At 44.4% G+C, this 19088-nt stretch overlaps 1 long non-coding RNA gene across 1 annotated transcript; it reads left to right on the top strand.

Moving 5' to 3' along the window:
- Positions 1–11293: 11293 nt before the first annotated feature.
- On the top strand, positions 11294–14666 carry LOC128627540 (uncharacterized). The gene is made up of 3 exons (XR_008391766.1): positions 11294–11356; positions 12307–12434; positions 13903–14666. It is a non-coding gene; the product is annotated as an uncharacterized LOC128627540 (long non-coding RNA).
- The last annotated feature ends 4422 nt before the right edge of the window (positions 14667–19088 follow it).

The raw sequence follows: 19088 nt of genomic DNA on the forward strand, positions 1-19088 counted from the left end.
TTAAAAAGATGAACAGTGAAAGGACAGCAAACTCACAGTTTTTAAGAATCACACCTAAAACAAAAGCAAACTAAGAGGAAAGCAAAATCAGGAGCAGAACCATAGAAATGGAGACGACATGGAGGGTTAGTAACAGGGTAGTGGGAGAAGGATAAGCAGGGAGAAGGTACAGAAAATAAGTAGCATAGACAGTAGGTAGAAAATAGATAGGGAGGAGGGCAAGAATAGTATGGAAAATATAGAATCTAAAGAACTTGAGACATGTGGTCATAAACTAAAGGGGATGGTTGGGGAGGGGTGTACAGTGTGGAGGGGAATGAAGGGGGAAATCGAACAAGTGTAATGGCATAATTAATAAAATTTATTTAAAAAAAAGAAAATAAGGGACCAGAAATCTCGATGGTCACGGAGGAACCAGACTGTAGGGAGTCAGCAGCGGTACAGTGGAGTCTTGGGGACAGACCAAAGAGAGGAACAGCAGGGATTTCACCTTGTGCATGGTTTGGGGGACCAGTGCCTGGTGCTCAGTGTTTCTGGGCGAGTGCCCTACGCGCCTGGGCAACCTTCAGCGCCCAGAGAGTTCCCCGTGCTGCCCCCTTGCTAGGATTTTTTTGGCAGGAGCTCGGCACGCCTTGACGTGCGCCCAGCATTTCTAGGTCAGTGCCCAGTCCTCAGATCAGCTCCTGGCTTCTCGTTCATCTCCCTAGGACTATTTGGAAGCCCTGGGCCTGCCAAGGGGTCGTGGGGAAAGAGCTGAGACCCTCAACTCCCTTCCTTTCTGGCCAAGCAAGTTTGGGTGCCAGGAGAGACTTGTTTGCTAGAGTTTGTGCAGAAGGTGCTGAGGAGAAATGGCCCAAAAAAATTAGGGTTAGAATTAAAATTTGGGGTAGGGCTAGGGTTAGGATTAAGTTGAAGGTTAGGGTTATGGCTAGGGCTAAGGCTAGAGCTAGGGCTAAGACTAGGGCAAGGTTTAGGGTTAGGGTTATGGTAATGCTTAGGGTTAGGGTTAGGTCTAGGGCTAGGGTTAGTGTTAGGATTAGGGCTAGGGCTAGGGTTAGGTCTAGGGATAGGCTTAGGGTTAGGGCCAGTGCTATGGTTAGGTTTAGGTTTAGAGTCAGGGTCAGGGCTAGAGCTAGGGTTAGGGTTAGAGTTAGGGCTAGGGTTAGACCTAGGGCTGGGGTTATGGTCGGAATTAGGGTTAGGTTTAGGTTTAGGGTCAGGGTCAGGGCCATGGCCAGGGTTAGTGTTAGTGTTTGGTTTAGAGTAAGAACTAGGAACAGGGTTAGATTTAGCATTAGGTTTAGGGTAAAGATAGGGTTAGAGCTGAGGTTACTTTTTGAATTAGTGCTACAGCTAAGGGTAGTGCTAGGGTAATGGTTAGAATAGGTTTAGAGGTAGGGGCAGGGCTAGGGTTATGATTAGGGCTAGGGCTAGTTAGGCTTAGGGTTTGGGTTAGGTTTAGGTTTTGGGTTATGGCTAGGGCTTATGTTAGGGCTAGGGTTAGGGTTAGATTTAGGGTCAGGGTCAGTGTTAGGGCTATTTTTAGGGTTAGAGTTAAGGTTAGGTCTAGGGCAAAAGCTAGGGCTATGGTTATGGTTAGAATTAGGGTTAGGGATAGGGGTAGTGCTAGGGCTATGTTTAGGGTTAGGGCAAGATTTAGGGTCATGGTTTGGGTTAGGGTTAGGTTTAGAGGTTGGGTTAGAGATATCGTTAAGACTAGGGCTAGGGATAGCACTAGGGTTAAGGTTAGGGTTATAGTTGGAGCTAGGGCTACAGTTATGGTTAGGATTATGGTTAGAGTAAGGTCTAGAGTCATTGTAGAGTCAAAGTAAGGGTTAGGGTGAGGCTTAGGGTTAAGGTTAGATTTAGGGTTAGAGTTAGAATTTGGGGTAGGTTAGGGGTAGTGCTAGATTTACTTCTAGGGTTAGGGCTCAGATTAGGATAGGGCTAGGGTTAAGGTTATGGTTATGGTTAGGGTTATAGTTATGGTTCTGGTTATAGCTAGGACTAGGATTAGGGCAAGGGTTAGGGTCAGCACTAGGGTTTGCCTTAGGGTTTCAGTCAGGGTAAGGGTTAGGGTTAGGATTTGGTTTAGGATTATGGTCATGGTTAAGTGCCAGGGCTAGTGTTAAGGTTAGGGTTATGGTTGGGTATTGTGCTATGGTGAGGGTTTGGATTAGGGATAGAGTTAGGTCTAGATTCATTGTTACAGTTAGGGTTAGGTTTTGGGTAATGCTTAGGGTTAGGGTTAGGGGTAGGACTAGACTTAGTGCTAGGGCTAGGGCTAGGGCTGAGGCTAGGACAACAGTTAGGGTTATGGTTAGGTTTTTGGTCAGGGTCAAGGCCATGGCCAGGGTTAGTGTTAGTTTTTGAGTTAGAGTTAGAACTAGGGTTAGGGTCAGTGTTATGATTAGGTTTAGGGTAGGGTAGGGTTATACCTAGTGTTAGTGTTAGAATTTGGGCTATGGCTGAGGCTAGGGCTAGGGTTATGGTTAGAATTAGATCTAGGGTTAAAGGTAGGGCTAGGTTTCTCATTAGGGCTAGGGCTAGGGTTAGGTTTAGGGTTTGGATTAGGGTTATGTTTAGGGTTATAGCTAGTGCTATTGTTGATGTTAGTGTTAGGGCTAAAGCAGGGCTAGGGTTATGGTTAGAATTAGGGCTAGGGTGAGGATAGAGTTAGGGCTAAGGCCAGGGCTAGGATTAGGGTTAGGGTTAGGGTTATGGCTAAGGCTAGGGTTAGGATTAGGGCTAGGTCTAGGTGTAGGTCTAGGGTTAGGGTTAGGGCTAGGGCTAGGGTTAGGGTTAGGGTTAGGGTTAGGGTTAGGGTTAGGGTTAGGTTTATGTTTAGCGTTTGGGTAGAGCTACGGCTAGGGTTAGTTTTAGGGTTAGGGCTCTGGCTAGGGTTAGGGTAGGGCAAAGGCTAGGGCCAGGGTTAGAATTATTAGAATTACGATTAGTTCTATGCTGAGAACTAAGATTAGGCTAGTGCTAAGTTTAGGGTTATGGTTATAATTAGGGTTAGGGTTATAGTTATGGTTAGGATTCGTGCTATGGCTAGGATTAGTGTTAGGGTTAGGATTAGAATTAGGATTAGAGCTAGGGTTAGTGTTAGGTTTAGGGTTATGGCTAAGGCTAGGTCTAGGTTTAGGTTTAGGGTTAGGGTTAGATTTAGGGCTAGGGTTAGGGTTAAGGCTAGAACTATGGCTAGGGTTAGGGTTAGGGTGAGGGGTAGAGTTTGGACCACAGCAAGGGTTAGGGTTAGGGTTATGTTTATGGTTAAGATTAGTGTTTGGTCTAGGGCTAGGATTAGTGTTAGTGTTAGGGTTAGAATTAGGGTTAGGTCTAGGGTTAGGGCTTGCCTAGGGTTATGGTTAGGGCTAGAGCTAGGGTTAGGTTTAGAGCTAGAGCTGGGTTAGGGTGAGTTCTAGGGTTAGGGTTTGGTCTAGGACTAGGGCTAGGTTTAGAGTTAGAAGTAGGGCTAGGGATAGTGTTTGGGTTAGGGCTAAAACTATTGCTAGTGCTAGGGTTATGGTAAGAATTAGGCTAGGATTAGGGCTAGGGCTAAGTCTAGGGATAGGGATTGGGCTAGGGTTAGGTTTAGGGTCAGGGCTAGGGCTATGGTTAGGGTTAGGGTTAGGGCAGGGAAAAAGGATAGCCTAGAGTATGGGTTAGGGTTAGGGTTAGCGTTAGGGTTAGGGCAGGGAGAAGACTAGGGTCAGGGTTGTGGTTAGAATTAGATTTAGGGTTTGGTTTAGGCCTAGGGTTAGAGTTAGGGTTAGGGCAAGGTTTTGGGTTTGGGCTAAGTTTAGGATTAGGGTTATGGCTTGGGTTATAGATATTGTTTGGGCTAGGGCTAGGACTAGGCTAGGGTTATGGCTGGGGCTAGAGCTATGGCTGGGGTTAGCCTTAGGATTAGGGTTAGAGATAGTTCTAGACTTATTGTTACAGTTATGGTTAGGTTTAGGGTTAGGGTGAGCCTTACGTTTAGGTTTAGATTTAGTGTTAGGGTTATGGATAGGATTAAGCTAGTGCTAGGTTTGGGGTTATGGTTAGGGTTAGTGTTAGGTTTATATTTATGGTTAGGTTTAAGTCTAGTGCTAGGATTAGTGTAGGGTTAGGAGTAAAATTAGGGTTACTGAGAGGATTAGGGTTAGGGTTAGGGCTAGGGCTAGAGCTAGGATTAGGGTTTGAACTAGGGTTATGATTAGGGTTAGGGTTAAGGCTGGGGCTAGTGTTAGGGCTAGAATTAGGGTGTGGGTTACAGGTAAGGTTTAGTGTCAGGGTCACAGCCAGGGCCAAGGCTATAGTTAGGGTTAGGTTTATGCTTATGGTTAGCGTTAGAATTTGGGTTAAAACTAGAGATACCTTTAGAGTTAGAATTAGGGCTAGGGTTAGTGTTAGGGGTAGGGCTTGGGCTACGGCTAGAGTCAACATTAGGGGAAGAGCTAGAACTAGGGCTACAGTTAGGGTGAGGGTGAGGGTTTGTTTTAGGGTTTTGGTCAATATAAGGGTTAGCGCTGAGGTTAAGTTTAGGGTTATGGCTGGGTATTGGGCTATGGTTAGGGTTTGAATTAGGAGTAGAGCTAGGTCTAGATTGATTGTTCCAGTTAGCGTTAGGTTTTGGGTGAGGCTTAGGGTTAGGGTTAGATTTAGGGTTAGGGTTAGAGTTTGAGGTAGGGTTATGTTTAGGGTTAGGGGTAGAGTTAGTGCTAGGGCTAAGGCTAGGGCTAGGGTTAGGGTTAGGGTTAGGGCTGGGCCTAAAATTAGGGTTAATGTTAAGGTTAGAATTAGTGTTAGGGCTAGGTTTAAGGTTAGGTTTAGGGGTAGAGTTATCATTAGGACTAGGGTTAGGGCTTGGCTAGTCTTAGGCTTAGGGGTAGGGTTAGAGATAGGGGCAGGGTTAGGGTTAGGGTCAGGGCTAGAATTAGGTTTAGATTTTGGGTTAGGGTTAGGGTTTGGGCTAGGGCTAGGGCTAGGGTTAGGGTTAGGGTTAGAGTTAGTGTTAGGGTTATGGGTAGGGGTAAGTCTAGGGTTTGGTTTAGGGTTAGGGTAAGGTTTAGGATTAGGATTAGGGTCTAGGTTAGGTCTAGTGCTAGGGCTATGGTGAGAGCTAGGGCTAAGGCTAAGGCTAGGGTTTGGCTTAGGATGGCAATTAGGGTTAGGGTAAGGATTAGGGCTAGGATTAGGGTAAGGGTTAATTTTAGCATTATGGTTAGGGCTAGAGGTAGGGTTATGGGTAGGGTAGGGCTAGGTCTAGGGTTAGGGTTAGGAATATTGTTAGAGTTAGGGTGAGGGATGATTTGAGGGCTAGGATTAGGTATAGGGTCATGTGAGGGTTAGGACTAGGGCTAGGGGTACGGCTAAATCTGTGGCTAATGCAAGGGCTAGGGTTAGAGTTAGGGTAAAAATTAGGGTTAGGTTTTGATTTGGGGGTAGGTTTAGGGTTAGGGTGAGGCTTAAAGCTAGGGTTAGGCTTTGGGGTAGGGCTAAGGTTAGGGTGAAGGTTAGGGTTAGGTCTAGGGCTGGGGCTTGAGCTAGGGGTAAGGCTATGGCAAGGGTTTGGGTTAGGGTTATGGTAATGGTTAGGGGTAGGGGTAGGGTTAGGGCTAGGGCTAGGAGTAGAGCTAGCATTACAGTTAGGGGTAGTTTTTGAGTCAGAGTAAGGACTAGGGCCATTTTTAGGGTTGGAATTAGGGCTAGGGCTAGACCTAGGGCGGGGGTTATGTTTGGAATTAGGGTTAGGTTTATGGTTAGGTTTTCGGTCATGGTCAGGGCCATGGCAAGAGTTAGAGTTAGGGTTAGGGTAAAAGTTAGGACTAGAATAAGGGTTAGTGTTAGGTTTAGGTTTAGCCTCAGGGTAGAGCTAGGGTTAGCGTTAGGGTTAGGGCTAGGGTTAGTGTAAGTTTTAGGGTCACCATCAGGGCTAGGGGTAAGGTAGAATTAGGGTTAGGGTTAGTTTCAAGGTTAGGGTGAAGGCTAGCGCTAGGGTTATGTTTAGGGTTAGTGTTAGGGTAAGTGGTATGCTTAGGTTTATGGGTAGGGCTTGGGCTAAGTCTAAGGTTAGGGGTAGGTATAGGGGTAGGGTTAGTTTTAGGATTAGGGTCAGTGTCAGGGCTAGGTTTAGGCTTAGTGGTAGGGGTAGGGCTAGGGCAAGAATTAGGGCTAGGGTTATGGTTAGAATTAGGGTAAGGTTAGGTTTAGGGATAGGTTTAAAGTTAGGGTTGAGATTTCAGTTAGGGTTAGGGCTTCAGTTAGTGTTCGGGATATTGTTCAGGCCATGGCTAGAGCTTGGCTGGTGTTAGAATTAGAGTTAGAGCTAGTGGTATGGCTAGGGTTAGGGTTTGGGTAGGGTTAGGGCTAGGGTTTGCTATTGGATTCAGGTCAGAGTTAGGGTTAGAGTTAGGGCTAGGGCTAGCTTTAGGGTTATGGTTAGGGCTACTGTTATGATTAGGGTTTAGGTGAGGATTCGGGTTAGGGTCAGGGCTAGGGTTAGGTCAAGGGTTACAATCAGGATTAGGTTTAGGGTTAGGGATAGTATTAGGTGCAGGGTTAGGGTTAGGGTTTGGCTTAGAGTAAGGGTCTGGGTCAGGGTTAGAGTGAGAGTAAGTGTTAGGGTTAATTTTAGGGTAAGGATAAAATGAGAATTAAGTTTAGGGTTAAGACCAGATTTGGAGGAGGGCTAGGGGTCTGGTTAGGGTTAGGGGTTATGGCTAGCGTTAGGATTAGGTTTAGGGTTTGGTTTACCCCTAGGGTTAGGGTTAGGGTTAGTGTTCGGGTTAGGGTGATGGTCAGAGTCAGGGTCACTATCAGGATCTATGTCAGATATCACTATCATGGTGTGGATCACTATCAGGACTGCAGGTAGGGCTAGGACTAAAGCTGGGTTTAGACTTAGTGTCAGTGTTAGGGTTAATTTGTAGAGTTAGGTTTAGGTTTCGGGTTTTGGGTTACGGTTTTGGTTAGGTTTAGGGTTTGGGTTAGGTTAGGGTTTGGGTTCAGGTTAGGGCTGTGATTAGGGTTAGGGTTAGGGTTTGTGGTTGTGTTAGGGTTAGGGTGAGGATTTGGTTAGGTTTATTGTTAGGTTTGGGGCTAGGGTTAGGTGTAGGGTTAAGATTAGCGGTAGGGTAAGGGTTAAGGATAGTATTAGTGTTAGGTTTAGGGTGTGGGTTAGGGTCAGGATTAGGGTTAGGGTTAGGGCTAAGGATAGGGCTATGGTTAGGGTTAGGGTTATGGTTAGGGCTAGGTTTTAGATTTAGGGTTAGGGTTAAAGTTAGGTTTTGGGCTTGAGCTACATTTATGGTATGGTTTAGTTTAGGGTTAGTTTTAGGGTTAGTGTTATGGCTAGAGTTAATTCTAGGGCTATAATTAGGGTTACGATTAGGGTTAGGGTTAGGGTTAGGACTATGGTTAGGGTTTGGGTTAAGGTTAGGGTTAAGGTTAAGGTGAGGCTTAGAGTCAGGGTTAGGGTTTGGGTTAGTTTTAAGGTGAGGCTTAGAGTTAGGGCTATGGTTAGGGTTAAGGCTAGGTTTTTTTGGGGGGGTGACAATTAGGGTTAGGGTTAGCATTCGGGTTAAGATTAGTGTTATGCTTAGGGTTAGGGTTAAGGTCAAGGTCAGGGACAGGACTAGGATTCAGGTTAGTTTTAGGGTTAGGGTAGGGCTAGAGTTAGGGTTAGGGTTAGAACTAGGGTTACTGTTTGGTTTAGGATTAGGTTTAGATTTAGGCTTCCTGCTATGGTTAGGGTTAGGATTAGGGTAGAGTAAGGGTGAGGGCTAGGGCTAGGGTTAGCGTTATTGATAGTGTTTGGTTTCTGGTTAGGGTTAGGGTCAGCCTTAAAGGCAAATTTGCTGTACTACATAAATTGGCCTATAGGTTTGTTAGTGTTAAGTGAATGTAAAACGAAAGGTACATGTTGGGACCTCCATGGGCATTCCATCCGATTACACAGTAGTGCTGAGCTTTCAGTCCTTTAAATCACAAGGGGGGAGCAATATTTCATGCAAAGTGGGTTCTCATCAAATGCCATCTACACTGCTCATCATCATATTTGTGTTCTCATTTGAGTAGAAGATGAAATGAGTGGTGTCTCAGGAAGTGCCATCTCTTTTCAGCACTCAGTTGAAGCATCTTCCTAAGATATCAACTCTGTGGTATGAGTGAGAAAGAATCAGCTACTGGATTCCTTTCTTGCTAGCCAATTGGTGAATGCTAGCATAGGACCATGTGAAGTTTGAATGACCAGAATTTTCTATTTTTCTTTATTTTTCCAAGAAAAATGCATATCCACATTAAGACATGCAAGTACAATCCACGATGTGCTTTGGACAAAACAGTATTGTGAAGGTTGACATGAATGTGAAATGAATGGTCGATTTTCTGTCACCCAGTTCATTTTCCTTGGGGAAAATAGGAAAGAATTGTTTGAACCCTGTGAAATCAGGCTGGAAAGACACTGTTTCAGAACAACTGGCTCTGAGCAAATAACTTTGGCTGTGTTTATAAGTCCAGGAGAATAGACTCATTTCAGAAAAGCTGAAGGGAATGATGTGTTGAAGGGAAATGCTCATACAGAGTGCATTTTCACTTCTTCTCAAGTATTCCTGAAATGTCACATTCAGAAAGTTGGAGCATGAAAGAGCAGCTAACATCATGTTTTCTCTCTGAAAGGTTTCAAAGGATGCATAATACCATGTTACCTTTAAAGTAGAATAGCTGCCATGTACAGATTCCTCCAAAGCACTGTGTCTCGTAGAAAATAAGTAGAAAGCTTAGACATGCGTGTATTGTGCAGTACCTGACTTGGACTAATCAGTTTGTGAATGTCAAAATGAAAAGGAGATGAACGGTCCCCTTCATTTAAGGGAGTGAATATCTCTCTTTTGGAACCATTATGAATTGTTGGAAACTTTCTAAATCACTTGGGAATAAGCAAGTTCCTTATAAAGCCTGTTCTAGGCAAACTCTGTCTGAATTGTTTCCAAAGGTGAGGCAAGGAACTGATTTCAGTAGTACACAAACCTGTGTAACATAGCCTGAGTCCCCATGTTCTTTGGTAGAAGGGCTTCTTGGCTGGAATCCACTTAAGCATGAATACCTGATAGGGAGGGCTGGAGCTTCTTGCCTTGTTAGAGTGGATGAGGGGATAAACCTGGCATCACAAAGAATTGGTTAAAAAAAAAAAAACACCTGTGAAACCTGCTCTGCTAAGAATGTTTTCTTTCATGTGTTAAGGGTCCAAGCAGGAAACCCTAAAGTTTCTGCAAACTTTCTTTCTGACATACACTGACTCAGACTAAGCCCTCAGGTTTCTTTGAAATATTATCTACTGTTTGATCCTTGCCGCCCTGTATTCCTGTGTATTACAACCCAACAAAAGCCCCTGGAGAAGGGGCTCAAGGCTTTTTAACTTGGAGAGAGTGGCCACCTCTAGGTGTTTTTCCTCTGAGAAACTGGCCAGCCCTCCTCCCCAAGTCCATCATGTCCTAGTAGTGTTTATTTTCATCCTTGGAGGACACGGGGTGGGGCTTGCAGGAGAAGTCCACCCCGCAAGTGGCTCCCCTGACAGGGTCTCTACAGATTGGGGACCTTCTTCATCTACCAGAGACTTTGAGCCATAATGCCACGGATGCACACCTAAGAGAGATGCAATTCAATACGTCATGCCCAGAGGGATCAGGGGCTACTCTGGTTAGAGCCCGCAGGTGTATCAGAGATAAGAAGAAAGGTTACTTTTACCACCCCTTGAGCGTTTTTCTTTCCGTTGTACTCCCCCTTCCCTTCGAGTTTGAGGTATTTTATGAGTGTTTCATCGAAGTACTGAAGAAAAAAGGCACTTCCTTCCTCCGACTCAAGATATAGGGTATCTCTACAAGAGTGGGAATCCAGTGGAGGTATCTGGGGTCCAATCTCTAAGACATGAAGGGGCCTCATAGGATATTCCATTTATGTTAATCTTGGGTCTCCGTGAGTCCTTATATGGAGCGCCTATATGGACTGGTCATCCAGTGCTCTGAGCCCTTTCAGCTGTCTAGGCAGCTGGGAAGTGAACCCGAATCCTATAAGCGGGGCTGAGGAGTTCCCGAAATTCGGTGCTTCTTTCCTGATGGTATTTGCACCAACAGGACATCTAGGGCACACTACACTGTGTTCCCTAGCAAGAAATAAGATCTGGAAGTGCGGGAAGAAAGAACGACTGGATTCACCGCTTTTTTGCGGTAAAAGGGACTTTAGAAAAAAAGATTTTCTTTGACTGGGAAAGAGCGCGCACCCAGGGTGGTTTCAAGAGGGATCCAGTCCATCTTCCCTCCTCCGTCCCCCGTGTTCTCCAAGGCACCCCTAGAAGGATTGCGCAGCAGAGTGGTTGCAGTTCTCGGCTCTTTCCTATTTCCCCTGACCTGCACTGAGAGGCGGGGCTAAGCACAGCTGGTGCAGAACGCCCGGGGGCGCGTCAGACACCTGGGAGGCCCAGCACCACCTGGGTGCAGGGAGGATCCTGGTGGGCGCTAGAGCGCAGCGACCCCTGTGCAAGACCCTGCCAGCGGTTGGGCCATTCTGAGGCAGCTGCCTTACAGCCTGGTTTGTGACTGGCAGAGCGAAGCCACGCCCAGGGGCGCGACCTTAATGGCGGCAGCCGAGCAGAACTGGCGCACAGTTTGCTAGCAAGATATTTGGAATGCTGAAACTGGCTTACTATGCACAGCGTCTTAAAGCCTGTGCGTACTAGCTTGGGCTCCTCTGGCCACTAAAACCAGCTGCTGCGTCAGTGGCGCCGCATGAGCATGCACAGGCTGGCAGGAAGCATGGTGGGGGCCAGCTCTCTCTCCCGAGATGGCAGCAGCCTGAGGTGGAGCTTGGTTCCCCCTCCCCTAATTTTCTCTCTGGTTGGCGCTCGGAGGAGAACCCTGTCGGCTCTCTGAGCCGAGTGTCGTCTGGGACACGCAGGTGCAGTTCTCACAGCCAGAGGCGGTGGAGGTGGTAGGGTGTGCGCCAGGCGTGGTGGCGCGGGCTTGTAGTCCCACTTACTGGGTGGACTGAATCGAGAGGTAAAGATATTTGCCAATAGACAAAAAACTGTTTCTAAAAGTTATAAATGTCATTTGTACTCTCCGGGAGCACTGGTGGCAGTAAGGGAAGCTGTATTCAGGTTTGGGAAAGAAGCAAACCCCTAGGCTCTGTAAGCCAAGCCTCCATGTATGTTGGGGATCTGACAGCAAGCCAGGTGGGCGCAACCCACACTTTTCCTCCCCTGGTGAAACCCCTTCTCCCTGCAGGTGGAGGGCGGCTCCGGAGTCATGCCACTGCCAGCACCACTGCCAGCACCTGCGGACTGAACCCGACTCGGGCGCCACCATTTGGGGTAAATGGAGGGTGAACCACATGAGTGCCCCAGGAAGCAGGACCGGTTATTCACAGGCGTGGAAGTCTTGGACTACCCACTGTGCCTGGGCGTCACCATCTTGGCCACCCCAGCGTTCTAGGGGGTTGCCATCCTGGAGGAGCAGGCTTGCATGGGCGTCACCATCTTAGATGACCTGGCGTGGGGGGGCGTCGCCATCTGAGACCACCCTGCGTGCTTGGGTGCCGCCATCTTGGAACTGGGTAAGGGGGTGGGTTGAGGGTTCTCTTCAGATTATGGGCTCTGTGCTGCTGCTGTGTGGGCACAGCATCAGTCATGTTCTCTGTGTAACTGGTTCTGATAGAAATGGCTCCGGTTCTCAAAGTCACCCACTGGGGACCAAGGGTGAGCATCTGATTTATAGGGTGTCTGCAAGGTCTAAGCTTCAGAAAGCTGTGAAGTCCCTGTGAACCTGGGGTCTTGGAGTAAAAGTTACCTGTAGTGCTAGGGGCTTTCTGCTGCCACATACTGAGTTTAAGTAAAGTATACTTCTTCCCGTGTGGGAAAGGAAACAGGATGTGTTAAAAGTGAAGGATGGTTAAATCTGGGTGGGTAAAATTATATATCAAACAGGTGAAAGTTTTAAACCTGGAGTAAAGAAAACCTCAACTACTTGTTTTCTGGTTTTGTAAGAAAAGAGCCAATTTCTCAAGTTGGATTTGTTTCTGATCAGAAACTCTCTAACCAGTTGGGGAGGATGCCCTTGCCACTCTGGACCCAAGAAGGGTCATTTGGGGCTTATGAGTGTTTCAGGCCGAGGCAAAGCAGCATGTCTCTGCCAGGAGACAGGACCCGAAGGAGCATATCTCTGCAGGGCTCCAATTGGTGACTTTGTGCAAGAGAATACCTCTAACTTTCTATTGTTCTGGAACTCCGTGTATTAGATTTTTCTCTCTGTCTGTTTTGAAAAGGAAGCTGAGGATTCCCGGGAAGGTGAATTTTCATTCTTCTTTGGAAAGTGAACAAGGAAAAGAATTTTCCTTCATGCTTTGTCTTCTTCTTCCTACCTGACCCCTCCAGAATTTGGTATTCTGAAGGAGTAAGTGCTGACATAAGATTTCTTTGCATATATTCAATAAGACCAGTCGTTAATAATGGTTTTCTCAACTGAGATTTTGACTGGAATGTCACTCATGAAGGAAGCATGTATGGATTCTGGTCATTACGAGAACTGGGACTGACTTGCAAAACTAGTGAAAGCCCACAAGAGAAGCCTGGTACTTTGGTTGGTTGTGCAGTTTTTGGCAGTCTTTGCAGGAAAGGAGCAAAGGTTGATTTCCTGAAAGATGGGTAAAAAGGGACCTGTAGGCATAATGGAAGTCTCAAGGATTTGAGTGAAACAACTGCTACAGGAGCAGCCAGATGGCAGATGAGTGGTCCTGCTTCTGTGCCCCAAGTGGTGGACTGAGACATCAATGTGAAGGTTCCCTTTGTGAGTTCCAGCAAAGCGGACCTAAAGATCATAGGTGTCTAGGGTGCTCTTGATATATAAATATTTCATCTGGCTTTCTTTCTGTCCACAGCCTTATTTCTGAGTGAATTGCTTAAGATAAAGTCTTGTATAGCAACCTTCCTATATACAAGCATTGTTTCCTTGACTACCTAAGTTCTGACTTTTATGATATAACACAAAACACATGCCAGACCTGTTTTTCTGAAAGTGAGCACTGTTCATTCCCTTGGCTCAGGGTGACTCTGCCAACATCTAATTTGTGTCATGGGAGTATCTTCTTATTTTTATGAGGCACAGTTTGCATGTTTAAAAAATGGATGTTAGAAAATAAACCTCGTTTAATTTTTAGATGGCTTAAATAGATAAGTCATGGCAGGTTTTCCCCTTATGCACTTTCTGCAGAATATGCTGCTGGCCTAACTGTGGTTGTTGTATTTCATAAAATACTTGTCTTTATGCTTATTTACCTGTGACCAGTCTGAGTTTTAAGGAGTACATGAAATGTAACTTTAAAGAAGCTTTTATTGCCATTTTAGGGGTCCTGGTTGGTGTTTTGCAGTGGCCAGGTAAGGCATTCATACAAAGAGCCAAATTTCCAAGGCCCACTCAGATTTTTCATATGATTTTGAATACACTTCATTCTGAAAGCTATATATTATACACCTGCGAATGCAAGCATATTGTGAGACAACTTGGAACACTGTTGAAGGGGGCAGAATAAAATCTGTTTACCTCAGTTTCAGCAGGAGAGTCATGCAATTGTAGGAGTCATTATTTGAAATCTCTTGCCATAGGTCACTTGTGGTATTTTCATAGTGTTTCTTTTTTGCATCTGGTGAAATTTTTTTGAATGGTGACTAGTGGGATGGATCAGGATGAAACACAGGACCATATAAAGAGTGACTTTTGTATCCAGAAGAAAAACCTCATGTTTCTACAGAACATACGTTCAATTGGAGAGCATTAGTTTGTGAGTGAGTAAGGCATGGCAGAATCCTAGATTTGCTCCAAGTCAATCCTAATTTGTGTCTTCTTCTATTTGTTCTCATTTCAGGTGCTGGCTCCACTGTGGTGTCCATCATCAGTATCTTCACCATCAGTGGTTTGCACCATAAAAGGACATGTGACTAGACCCTGTAAAGTCAAGTTCCACGTAGTTACTTGTATAAAACCTGATTAGAACCACTGGAGAGATAGCCCATTTCTTTTCCAGGTTTACCCAAAGCATCCTTGAGTTTATTTGTACACTCATGGAGAATATGTAGAGCTGAAAATGTTCATAGTTTCAAGTCTAAAATTTTGGAAGTGCCCAAAATAGGTGGTCATTTTAATGTCTAAAACTTGCATTTTGTGGTTTTTTAATCTGAAATACTGAAATTAAAGTGGACTTGACTCAAAATGTGTTTGGAATAATAAACGTGGAATGGCATTTTTAAAAAGTAGTAACTTTCATTTATGATACTATGTATGAATAAATTAACTGTGAATAATGTTCTTAAATGCCACTTTAAAACTTGTGACATCATAAATAATTAATAAAGGATTTTCTTGTCCTAGCTGGTGTGGCTCAGTGTAGTGAGCTTTACCCTGTGAACCTGAAGTTCACTGGCACATACCTGGGATGCATGCTGTGTCCCATTTTGGGAGCACTTGAGAAGCAACAGATGAATGATTCTCTCACACATTAATGTTGCTATCCCTTTTTTTCTCTCTCAATTCCCCTCTTTCTAGAAGTAAATAAACACATTTTTTTTAAGAAAAGGCTTTGGTTAATAATTTACTATGCAAATCACTGTGTAAGTTTGGTTGCATCAAGAGGAAACACCTCTAAACACAAGGCATTTGACCATTAATATGAGTTTTTAATTTGTATTTCTCTAATGATTATTGATATTGAGAATATTTTCATATGTCTATTGACCTTTTATGCCCCCTTTGCAGAAGTGTCTATTCATGCTCTTTTCCAATTTTTAAAATTTGATAGTTTCTGTTTTGGTGTTAATTTTCTATATTCTTTATAAATTTTGGATGTCCACCTCCTATCAGATGTAATGGCAAATTCCATTTTCCTAATTCCAACCATGTTGATGTGATTATGGGCCAATTTGCACATTTCACCTTATGGACATGCAACCTCTCAGGAAATAGAGCGTAAAGTGTTAGGGATGACAAAACTTGGTGATATTCCTACCTCTCCCACAGGCATCACATTTTCTGAGAGACTAAATAATTTCTCTTCAATACCTCTGATGATCTTTTGCATATCCACTTGTTCCCATTTTTCTAGTGGATTCTTTGCCAGACAGGATGAGAATAATGTCAAATTGCCATCTGGCTATTAACTGGGTCTACACCCACATGCCATGCAAGGAAGCGACCCCAGGAGACAGACAAAATGTATTAGGTTGGGGATGAAAGCACAGTGGAAGGGAAGATTTATGGAAGGATTCCCCCAAGATGAGGCCCTAATACCTTCTCACGGCTTTACACATGAAGTCACTGTGACAAAGGACTCACACACTTTCTCCACTGTGTATCTGTTTCTTTAAAAAAATAGTTTGGAGACAAAATGTACTAATTGTTATTTAAAAATTTGGCAGAGTTCACCTAATAAGCCATCTGGTCCTGGGATTTTGTTTTTTGGGACTTTTGATTATGGTTTCACTTTCACTGCTGGGAGTTGCTCTGAAGACTTTTTCTGTTTCTTTCTAGCTGAGCCTTTGGGAGCTCTATGTTATTGGCAAAACTCCATTTTATCTAAATCATCAAATGTGTTAGTATGTAATTGTTCATACTGTTTTCTTTTTCATGAATTTTAAAACCTGTGGCATTCTTTGAGAATTTCCTTCTCATTTTCTTATATCTGCTTTTTAAATATTATGCCATTACAGCTGTCCCTTTTTTCTCCCCTATTACTTTTCCTCCCCTATTTTCCTCGCTCTATTGTTCTTCCCCTCCTGTACTCCACCTTCCACCAGCATTTCCCCACCTTAGGTCATGCCCATGGGTTATACATATAAGTTATTTTTTTTAATTTTCTTTTTTTATTTTTTTTTACTTTTTAAATTAATTTTATTTAGTTATTTTTCAAGTACAGTTTTTTGTTTTTTTTTTCCCATCCCAGCCTCCCCCGCCCCTACATATAAATTCTTTGGTTTCTTCATTTCCTATACTATTCTTAAGCTCTCCCTGTCTCTTTCGTACCTACCATTTTTGCTTCTTATTCCCTGTACATTTACTTCCATGCTACTCCCGCTTCCTGCTACTAATACCCTTCCATATGATATTCATTTCTGTGAATGAATTCTTGTTCTAGCTGTTCCCTTAGTTTGCTGTTTTAGTTTTGTTTTGAGGTTCAGTTGTTGAGAGTTGTGAGTTTATCATTTTACTGTACAGATTTTTTTATCATCTTTTTCTTAAATTAGTCACTTTAATATTTGATATAATGAGGGCTTGGTGTTGATGAAGTGCTTTAACTTGATCTTATCTGGGAAGTGCTTTCTCTGCCCTGCCATTCTAAATGACAGCTTTGCTGGGTAGAGTAATCTAGCTTGTAGGTCCTTGACTTTCATGATTTTGAATGCTTCTTTCCAGTCTCTTCTTTACTCTATGAATTTTTAGAGAAATCAGCTAATAGTTCAATGGAAACTCCCTCAGAGGTAACTGCCTCATTTTCTCTTGTTGTTTTTAAGAATCTCTCCTTATCCTTGATCTTGGGTAATGTAATTATGATGTGTTTTGGTTTGTGCTTTCTTGGGTCCAAATTGCTTGGGAGTCTCTAACCTTCATGGTCTTCCTGGAAATCTGTTTCCTGTTCTAGATTACGGAAGTTCTTTTTCATCTCTGTTTTCAGATAAGTGTTCAATTTCTTGCTTTTCCTCTTTCTCTGGCACCCTTATGATTCAGATGTTGAAATGTTGAAAATTCTCCCAGATGTGCCCAAGGCTCTTCTCGTGTTCTTGAATTCTCGTTTCTTTACTGTGTTGTGGTGGAAGGTTTATTTCTCCCTTTTTGTTCCAAATTATTGATTTTTGTCCAGGTTTCCTTCCTGCCACTGTTGGTTCCCTGTACATTTTCATTTATTTTGCTTTGCATAACCTTCATTTCTTCCTCCATTTTATGACCATACTCAACCACTTGTGTGAGCATTCTGATTACTAGTGTTTTGAACTGTGCATCTGATAGGTTAGCTATCTTTTCATCACTTACTTGTACTTTTTCTAGAGATCTGATCTCTTCTTTCATTCAGGTAGTAATTTGTTTTTCTCAGAGCACCAGTTATGTAGTGAGGTGTGAAACCTCTATTCTTTGCCAGGGTAGGGACAACCCACATCTCTTTGTGGTGGGGCTGTATGTTGGGGAGGGGTTTGAGAGGTATCAAAGCTTCTTGCCCAACTCTTGGCTGCTTTCAGTCACTTCTTCTAACACCCACCACAAATTAAACCCTCCCCTTGAGGATTCCTGCTTGGGTGGTTTTGTTCTAGAATTCGTGGGTCACTCCAATGGACCCTCCTGTGTGTCTGGGAATTTCTGCCAACACCTCTGCCCCCACAGGCATTAGCAATGAATGGTTTTGAGGCTTTATTTTCTCACACTAGAACCATAGTTTGCGTGGTCTGTCTCCGTCCTGAGAAGTTCCTGCTGGTTTATCCACACAAAAATGTGAGATCACTAGTTCTACCACCCACTGCTTCACCTGGTCCACCTGCCACTGCCTCTCCTGCCTATTAATGCAGCTAACACCTTGCAAGCCAAAACTTTCCAATGTGTCAGCCCATCTCTGCCCCTTCTCCCTGTGTGGGAGGAGCCAGAGAGGGAAAATGGAGGTGACCTTCTGGGATCTAGTCCACTCTCCAAGGAACATTCCTGTGAGTTTCAGAGTTTCTTCTACCAAGGCAATCCCCAACATACTTCACAGTCAAGTCTGATTCGCAGTATCCTGTTCATCCAGTTCCACCCACACAGTCCATTACTACACCACTTTCTCTAGGCATGCCCTGCCCACGCATTACAACGCAGCAGTATAGGTTCTGTCCTTCTGCCTCTCTTACTGGTAGTCTTGGTCTGATTGACTGAGTCTTTAATTTCTTGATTGTCAGAGCTCCATGCAGTTTGATTTTGTGGCACTTCTGGTTGTTTATTGATTTTAGTTGGGTTGTTATTCTCCTCTTGGTTGTGTGAGGAAGTGAAGGGTTTCTTCCTATGCCTGCATCTCGGATGGAACATGCATGTGGTTCTGAGTTGTTTTCTTAAGGTTTTATTATTTTTTTAATATTGTTGTGAGGGCAAATTGTCCCGCAAGTCTCCCCATCCGCCATGGATGAAAGAAAACTCTACCAAGACATGATCTGCTTGGGGAGCAGAGGTGGCCAGTTTCTCAGAGGATAAAGGCTTTGAGCCCTATCCTTCAGGTGTTGATATTGAGTTGTAATACACAGGAATACAGGGCAGCAAGGGTGAAACAGTAGATAATAGTTCTAAGAAATTTGCGGGCTTAGTCTGAGTCAGTGTCTTTCAGGAAAGGGGGTTTGTAGAAACTTTGAGAGACATACTCATATCCTGCTTGAACCCTTAACATATGAATGAAAGCAATCTTAGCAGGGCAGGTTTCCCAGGATTTTTAGGAATTTTTTTCCTATGCCAGATTCCCCGGGATCTGCTCTAGCAAGGCAAGGAGCTGCACTACTCCCCATCAGGTTTTCAGGCTTAAGCGGATAAGAGCCAGGAAGTGCTTCTCCCAGAGGACATGGGGACTCAGGCTATGTCACATAGCTGAGGGGGGCAAGGGTCTATTACTTGCTCTTTGTTGCAGCCCCCCCAAGTCCTTTCATAATGGCCTCCCAAGTGATCGAGTCTGGCGCAGGTTGCCCATCTCTCTGTGAGGGGTCTTACCCATCATTGACTTCCAACTGTCCTTTGGAGGCAGGGAGAAGAAACTGAAGCTGCGTTCGCTACCAGATCCAAGCCTTGTATCCTGTGGCTTGACATTCCTGAGGTCGTTCACTCATCCTTAGCCGTGGGGGTAGTTACAATTCCTGAAACCAGGCAGAGCTGTTCCCAACTTATTGTAAAGAAAGGAGAAAGACAGGAAGATAAACTTCAATGTGTGCTTGCCCCTCACACACTCCCTAGTGGGGACCTGACCTACAAGGCAGGCAAAATTATTCTTGTAGTTTTGAACCTAGCTGTTGTCAGGGTTCTCATGTCAGCTCAGTGCTTTTTCATAGTCCCTTGTTTTGT

Source organism: Artibeus jamaicensis, unplaced genomic scaffold (genome assembly GCF_021234435.1).
Source record: "Artibeus jamaicensis isolate MK-2021 breed Jamaican fruit bat unplaced genomic scaffold, CSHL_Jam_final contig_432, whole genome shotgun sequence".
Taxonomy (NCBI): domain Eukaryota; kingdom Metazoa; phylum Chordata; class Mammalia; order Chiroptera; family Phyllostomidae; genus Artibeus; species Artibeus jamaicensis.